This window comes from Pogona vitticeps, chromosome 2 (genome assembly GCF_051106095.1).
Source record: "Pogona vitticeps strain Pit_001003342236 chromosome 2, PviZW2.1, whole genome shotgun sequence".
In the NCBI taxonomy this organism is placed as follows: Eukaryota; Metazoa; Chordata; class Lepidosauria; order Squamata; family Agamidae; genus Pogona; species Pogona vitticeps.
Window position 1 is genome coordinate 30,661,225 of NC_135784.1, and position 8,367 is coordinate 30,669,591.

At 42.7% G+C, this 8,367-nt stretch overlaps 1 long non-coding RNA gene across 3 annotated transcripts in view; it reads left to right on the plus strand.

Annotated features, from left to right (window-relative positions):
* The window catches only part of LOC140704311 (uncharacterized), a 28,935-nt gene extending 22,964 nt beyond the window's left edge, over positions 1 to 5,971 (plus strand). For all 3 annotated transcript variants that reach the window (XR_013542740.1, XR_013542738.1, XR_013542739.1), the window contains one exon: positions 4,599 to 5,971. This is a non-coding gene — a long non-coding RNA (uncharacterized LOC140704311). The remainder of the gene's footprint in view (positions 1 to 4,598) is intronic.
* Positions 5,972 to 8,367: the final 2,396 nt, after the last annotated feature.

Sequence of the window (8,367 nt, forward strand, 5' to 3'; positions counted from 1 at the left end):
ACCATTGGGCTAGTCAGGTATAATCTAAACCAAATCCCTAATGAATATACAGTGGAAGTGAAGAACAGATTTAAGGAACTAGATTTGGTGGACAGAGTGTCTGAAGAACTTTGGATATGGGCTCATAACATTGTACAGGAGGAAGCAACAAAAACCATACCAAAGAAAAGGAAAGGCAAGAAAGCAAAGTGGCTGTCCAAGGAGGCCTTAGAAATAGCAGAGAGGAGAAGGGAAGCAAAATGCAAGGGAGATAGGGAAAGTTACAGAAAGTTGAATGCAGACTTCCAAAGAGTAGCAAGGAGAGACAAGAGGGCCTTCTTAAATGAACATTGCAAAAATATACTGTAGAGGAAAATAATAGAAAGGGAAAAACCAGATATCTGTTCAAGAAAATTGGAGATATTAAAGGAACATTTTGTGCAAAAATGGACATGATAAAGGACAAAATGGTAGGGACCTAACAGAAGCAGAAAACATCAAGAAGACATGGCAAGAATACACAGAGGAATTGTACCAGAAAGATCTGGATGTCCCGGACAACCCAGACAGTGTGGTTGCTGACCTTGAGCCGGACATCCTGGAGAGTGAAGTCAAGTGGGCCTTAGAAAACACGGCTAACAACAAGGCCAGTGGAGGTGATGGCATTCCAGTTGAACTTTTTAAAATCTTAATACCTGCCTGGAGTACACTTTGTCTAAAAGGGCAGGATAGAAATCTAATAAATAAATAAAAAATAAAATAAAATAAAAGATAATGCTGTTAAGGTGCTACACTCAATATGCCAGGAAGTTTGGAAAAGTCAGCAATGACCAGAGGATTGAAAAAGATCAGTCTACATCCGAGTCCCAAAGAAGGACAGTGCCAAATAATGCTCCAACTACTGTACAATTGCACTCATTTCACACGCTAGCAGGGTTATCCTCAAAATCCTACATGGTAGGCTTCAGCAGTATGTGGAGCAAGAATTCCCAGAAGTACAAGCTGGATTTCAAAGGGACAGAGGAACTATGTTGTAAGCCACCTAGAGTGGTCACAATTGACTAGATAGGCAGGGTAGAAATGAAATGAAATGAAATGAAATGAAATGAAATGAAATGAAATAGATAGATAGATAGATAGATAGATAGATAGATAGATAGATAGATAGATAGATAGATAGATAGATAGATAGATAGATAGATAGATAGATAGATAGATAGATAGATGAGACCAAATTGCTAATATGCACTGGATTATGGAGAAAGCCAGAGAGTTCCAGAAAAACATCTACTTCAGCTTCATTGACTATGCAAAAGCCTTTGACTGTGTGGACCACAAGTCCTTAAAGAAATGGGAGTGCCTGGCCATCTTATCTATCTCCTGAGAAATCTATATGTGGGATAGGAAGCAACTGGATATGGAACAACTGATTGGTTCAAAATTGGAAAAGGAGTATAACAAGGTTGTATATTGTCCCCCTGCTTATTCAACTTATATGTAGGATACATTATGTGAAAGGCCGGACTGGAGGAATCCCAAGCCGGAATTAAGATTGCTGGAAGAAATATAAACAACCCCTGATATGCAGATGATACTGCTTGGATGGCAGAAAGTGTGGAGGAATTAAAAAACCTCTTAATGAGGGTGAAAGAGAAGAGTGCAAAAAATGGTCTGAAGCTCAACATCAAAAAAAGAAAAAAGAAAAAAAAGATCATGGCCACTGGCCCCATCACCTCCCCGCAAATAGAAGAGGAAGATATGGAGGCAGTGACAGATTTTACTTTCTTGGGCTCCATGATCACTGCAGATGGTGATAGCAGCCACAAAAGTAAAGACACCTGCCTCTTCGGAGGAAAGCTATGACAAACCTAGACAGCATCTTAAAAAGCAGACACATCACCTTGTCGAGAAAGGTCCGCATAGTCAGAGCTATGGTTTTTCCAGTAGCAATGTATGAGAGTGAGAACTGGACCATAAAAAAAGCAGACCGCCGAAGAATTGATGCTTTTGAATTGTGGTGCTGGAGGAGACTCTTGAGAGTCCCCTGGACTGCAAGGAGAACAAACCTATCCATTCTAAAGGAAATCAACCCTGAGTGCTCACTGGAAGGACAGATCCTGAAGCTGAGGCTCCAGTACTTTGGCCATCTCATGAGAAGAGAAGACTCCCTGGAAAAGACCCTGATGTTGGGAAAGTGTGAAGGCAAGAGGAGAAGGGGACGACAAAGGACTGCATGGTTGGACAGTCTCATTGAAGCGACCAACATGAATTTGACCCAACTCCGGGAGGCAGTGGAAGACAGGAGGGCCTGGCGTGCTCTGGTCCATGGGGTCACGAAGAGTCAGTCACAACTTAATGACTAAAGAACAACAGGCATATGAGAGTTATCAAGAGAAAAGAGAAAACAATATAGCTGTTTAAAGATTAAGAAGTTTATTTCAGTGTGAGCTTTCATCAGTCCAATTCCAGTATAACCATCTGCTGACTGGAACCCATATACATTGTGGAATGCAATAGGGTTAGAGCAATTTGCACAAAAAGCATGCATGTGAACTGTGGGCTAGGAATGGGATTTTCAGATTTTATTGGACTGCAAATACCATCATTCTCAATTTGGGCCTGTTCTACTGACCACTTGGACACCTTTCCAACATGTTAATGTAGTCCACCTGAGAGAAAAGCCTAAATTAGAAGACTATAAAGCTCAGCCAGGTCCAGCTCTTCCCAAGCTTCCTTCTCAGAAAAAAAGCTCCCAGCTAGTATTGGGGCAGGAACAGGAAGCTTGGGCAGAACGTAGTTAACTAAACTCCAGAGCCTTCTAATTCAGGTCTCCTGGGTGCATCACATGTGAAAGGTGCCCACAAAGTAAGTAGAACTCCCAGAATGGAGAATTATAGTGTCTGTAGTCAGAAAATTTAAACATTCAATCCCTGCTCTGAGTTTGAGTTCACAAAGCTTCATCCTTGCTAGCAAACTGGAATCACTACTTGCTTCTGGATTTAACAGAACACTACTCAAGAAAGATAAATAAATAGGTTGTGAGCTAAATCAATTCTGAGTGATCTCTGCTGCAGACAAAAATGTTGCAACTGAGGCTATCCTACTTTGGGCACATCATGAAAAGGCAAAATTTTCTGAAAAACACAGTAATCCTGGCAAAGGTTGAAGGCAATAGGAAAACAGGAAGGCCAAATGTGAAATGGTCTGAGCGGGTCAGTTGAGGACAGGATATTGTAGAGATCACTCATTCATAGCATTGACATAAGTCAGAGATGACTTGACAGCACATAACAACAACAACCCCCTCTACCATCATGACTGAAAGCACTTTAGCCAGCAACAGATTCACATACAGTGGTGCCTCGCATTACGACGTTAATTTGTTCCAGCGAAATCGCTGTAGAACGAAAACATAATGTGAAAATAAGAAGCCCATTGAAACGCACTGAAATCCCTTCAATACGTTCCAATGGGCTGGAAACTCACCATCTAGCGAAGATCCTCCATAGGGCAGCCATTTTCGGTGGTTGTCTGGCGAGGAATCCGTCCCAGAAAACAGTGGGGAGCCATTTTATTTACCTGGTGGCCATTTTGAAACTGCCAATCAGCTGGAGGAAAAGCGTCGTTTTGCGAAAAATAAGTTCCTGAAGCAGGGAACCGATCATCGCAAAGCGAAAAAAACCTATTCAGGCCATCGGTTTTCGATCGCAAAAAGATCGTCGTAATGCGGTTTCATTGTAATGCGGGGCAATCGTAAAGCGAGGCACCACTGTACAAAGCCAAGCAGTGCAGGAGGCTGTCCCTTCCTCTGCCCCATTCTTAGTGGGGATTAGAAATTAAGATTTGAGAAGAGAGTGGAAGCAAGTTAGGGCTTGGGATATGACTGAAGATGTGGTGATGTGGCTACCTACCCCAAGTGCTCAAGTTGTGCTGAAGCTTGAACAGCATTGCATTGTAGGGGCTTGGGTCTACCGATGTTGTTATACTACAGCTCCCAGAATACCTGGCAGCCATTCTGTCTGGGTGTGTGTGTGTCTGGGAGCTGAAGTCCAACAACATCTTGAGAACTGAGTTTGAAAGCACTGCTTTATTTTTTATAAAAATGGGAATGGAAGTAGGGCAGCAATGTTAATCAAGGTATCTCAGTATAGAAAAAAACATAGATATAGAAAATACCATAATTAGCTAATAAGCTCTATGTTCTGTCCCATCAGCAGAACCATTTACCAACACACCTTTCCTACATAACTTTTGACTTACTGTTGTATTTGTTGTTTTTTTCTTATATACACAGAGATCTTGATATATGTAGAATTGTTTCATGAGTATGTAATGAAGATAAATTTAAAGCTAGGAGAGAAGAAGGATTTAAAATCAACCTTAAGGTGCCTTGGTATTAATTCCCATTACTGATGTCTGCCTTAGAACAATCAAATGGATTTATTTTTTCCATCCAAGGTTTTAAACCAATTTAATGGTAACTAAATGTGATAAGTTGATTATATCTTTAGAATTCCCCCCCCCCCCAAAAGTCAGCATTTCCAGAATTAAAGGAGCTGGACAAGTTAAGAAAACATATATTTGATGTTTCCATAGTTTTCTTTGCTTTTTCTTTTCAGATCCACAGAAGGCTGCAGCAAGTGCTTCCTATGACCATCTGACCTATATTCTTATATCCTTGGGTTATATAGTTTTTAATGTAAGATATACATTTTTCTGTTAATATGATACAATTTTAAGAATGATCTGACTACGGAGCAACTGGGTTTTGAAAACAGAAGTATCCACCACGGTTCTTTTCAGTGAAGAAATCAGCAGCGGAAGAAAATTCTTCTCAGCGATGAAAATGAAGAAACACTGCTAGGAAAACGGGAAGATTCACACATTTGGAGTCATGACCTGCTTGCTCTTGCACAGGAGAGAGCCTTCTTTGTTCCTATTCCCAGACTCCCTCCCACAGGAGGCCAGGCTGGCCCCATCTTTGCTCTCCTTCTGCAAGAAGGCAAAGACCTTTCTCTTCAGGCAAGCCTTCCCTCAGTAACTAGCTACAGTGGTGCCTCGACTGATGACCATAATCCATTCCAGAAAATGGACTTAACTCGAAAATAAGTTGAAAGCATCATTTCCCATTCAAATACACTGGAATGCAAATAATCCGTTCGCAACAAACAAAAAAAGCACACAGCAGGCCCCGTCGGAAGGCGCTAGGGCTTTTAAAAAAACAAATCAAAAATAAAGTACACAGCAACCTCCGTTGCTGGGGCTTAAGAAAAAACAAACAAAACCAAAAATAAACAGCAAAGCAAGCCCCAAAGGCACTGGGGCTTGAAAAAAATTTTTTTAAAAAACAACAACACAGCACAGAAACATAACCCCCCAGCCCAAACCATGCAAAACCCACCCAGAACAGTTTTTAAAAAGCAGAAAGCGGCACCTTACCTTACCAGGCAGCCTAAAGCTTCCCCCAATCTCACTCACTCTTGGGGCAAAAGAGCTACAAAGAAGCAGCCTCTTTGCCACCAGTGGTTAGCAATTTGAATTTCCCGCCTTTTTCCCCTGCCTCTTTGTGTTCCTAACTTGAAGCTCCAATTGCAAGTCGAAGCAACATTTTGCGGCTGGAGCTGGTCATGACTCAAAATGCTCATAAGTCGAGGCACTACTGTACCTGTGTTTGATTTCTTTGGATAAATTGTTATGCATTACTGCTGTGACTGAATTTTTAGCACTGCTTGTGTTTTCCATTACTCAGAGTGCCATTTTTAAATGGTATACTTATTGTTCTTAGCATTAATATTGCCCTTTATTAATGTAAGATGCTTCTTGACTCTTTGTTATTTGCTTTAAATAACATTGTTTATTCATTATTTTCAACTTTAAATATTGTCTTGCATGGTTATAAGCTGCCTTAGGTCCTTTTCAAGAAGAAAGAAGAGGTAAAAATATTTAAAATAAATAATATAGTGAAGAAATAATAAAATCGCCACTGACATCCCACCATGCTAATGTTGTTTTCTTTCCCACACTTGCTCTTTTTTCTTCCTATGTGGGAAACTTCTGCTTAAAGGTTGTAACTGCATTCTGTTCCAGTGACGCAAATATACTTCCTAGCATGAAGAGGCAGCTGCCAGCAGGCGGGGTAAACCCTTATTCTGCCCTTTCGCTTAGAGGTGGAGCCATAAGATCGAAGGGTTATTTTAGCCAATCCTGGTTACGATTAGGCAACTAGTATCCTATCTGTCTCTCTCACAACATACTATGTAAATCATACTAAGTAAATAAAAGAGCTCTCAGGGTGTTGCCTGTAGGCTCCGCTGGGACTCACAAGAGTCAGAAGGGGAGGAAGAATTCCAACTAATCTTCCTACTCCTATATCAGTTGCCATAGTTAATCACCCTCCTTTACTGTTAACAGATAAGGAGTTCTTTGGTCGGTGTTTTTATTTTCTGGCCACCATGTAGCCAACCACTCCTCTGCCATGGTTGCTTATCATCACCACTTATTGAATTGGACATTGCCAATTCTACGGGTAACTCCCGTGCACCTTTACAGTTAAGGCCTCCCATGTCACTAGGAGGCAATGGGGCGGGCGCGTCATGAGCGCATTGCTGCTCGACATGCCCTAAACCAGCATCCAAACAACTGACGGGTCCAGGATCTGCCATTTGTTGGTGCACAGCTTTTAGTCAGAAAACTGATGTTATTCCTGATAAGCGGCCCAAGTTCCCAAAGGTGGCACAGTCATTTGTGGTGATGCTCCTACCAGCTTAGGGCATACCAGGGACATCAAAGGCCTCAACCCCAAAGTTACCAGCCGCCACCCCCTAGACATGTGGGCAGGCAGCGCCCTGACCAGCAGATCTGCAGGCAGGACCGCAAAACCGAGGGGTCTCTTTACTGCACCTGACTTCTCTGTCGTTGACCAGTCAGGCCGTCTGGCCCCTCGTCTTTCCGATTGGTGTTCCTTCATGTTTAATACTTGGGTGCTCTCTATCATAGCTACCGGCTATGCTATTGAATTCAGTATACCCCACTATTATAGGCCACGTTATGGCCACGCACACCTCCCCCCCAAAAAGGATGGAGGCCTCTGGTCCATTCTTGATTTTGAAGGCCTGAAATCTTTTATTACTCTACGTAGATTCCGTATGGCTCTCTTGGACTCTGTTATTCACATGTTATATCCAGAGAGTTGGTTGGATGCTTGTTTTCATGACGGCATCCGGTCAGGCCATCAACATTTTCTCAGGCTTTCAGCAGGGGGAATCACTGTTTACCTGTAGCTGGATAACTGGCTCCTGAGTCCAAGTCACAAGCTGGTAAACACACATCCCTGACACCGTCCCTGTAAACATGTCGCTTCTCACATTGGGGCTGGACCAAAGCACTCGCGATCAGTCATCTCCCTCAGGGGAGCGCTCCTTACTGCGCACACCGTCCCACAGCAAGGGTGTCTCGCCCAATCTCCTTCTAGAGGTGGAACGTTGTAAGAGGGACTGGGACAAATCACCTTCCTCCCTCCACCTTAGCTGCAGGGGTAAACTACTACTGTCCATTCTAAGGGTTTCACTCCCTTCTTCTCCACTCCGGGTAGATCTGGTAGCAGTTCTCCACCTGTCTTTACATTCGGAAAATCTTTTAACAAGTCAGACCTTTGAAGAAGCTTCTTCTCTTTCTGTCTGTATCACACAATCATCCCTTTATCTCCTCTGTTTCAATTCTAAATTCCCATGCATCACCCCACTCCTTTATAAATTCCTCACAAACTATTAGATCTTGCTCCTCCCCTTTCCCCTCCCCCTGATCTTCTGACAGACATACTTCTATTGCCTTCCTTTCTGTTATTCCTTCCTCTTCTATTTTTGAGTACAGTGGTGCCTCACTTAACAACGATAATCCATTCCAGGAAAACCGCTGTTAAACAAAAACAGCGTAAAGCAAAATTTAAAAGCCCATTGAAATGCATTGAAAACCCCTCAATGAGTTCCAATGGGCTAAAAACTCACCGTCCAGCGAAGATCCTCCATACCGCGGCCATTTTTGGTGCCTGTATAGCGAGGAATCCGTCTCTAAGCACAGCGGGAAGCCATTTTAAGCACCCGGTGGCCATTCTGAAAACCCGACGATCAGCTGGTTTTGATTATCGTAAAGCGAAAAGCAGTTCCCGAAGCAGGGAACCGATCATTGCTAAGCGAAATTCCCCCATTTAGACCATCGTTTTGCGATTGCAAAAACATCATCGTAAAGCGGATTTGTCGTAATGCAGGGCAATCATTAAGCAGGGCACGACTGTATGCCTTCTACACATGCACAAATCTCCTCCTGCACACTTTTGACCGAGGACAGCTCACTAACATGCTCTCCTTCACAGCAGACCTATCGACTCAAGGG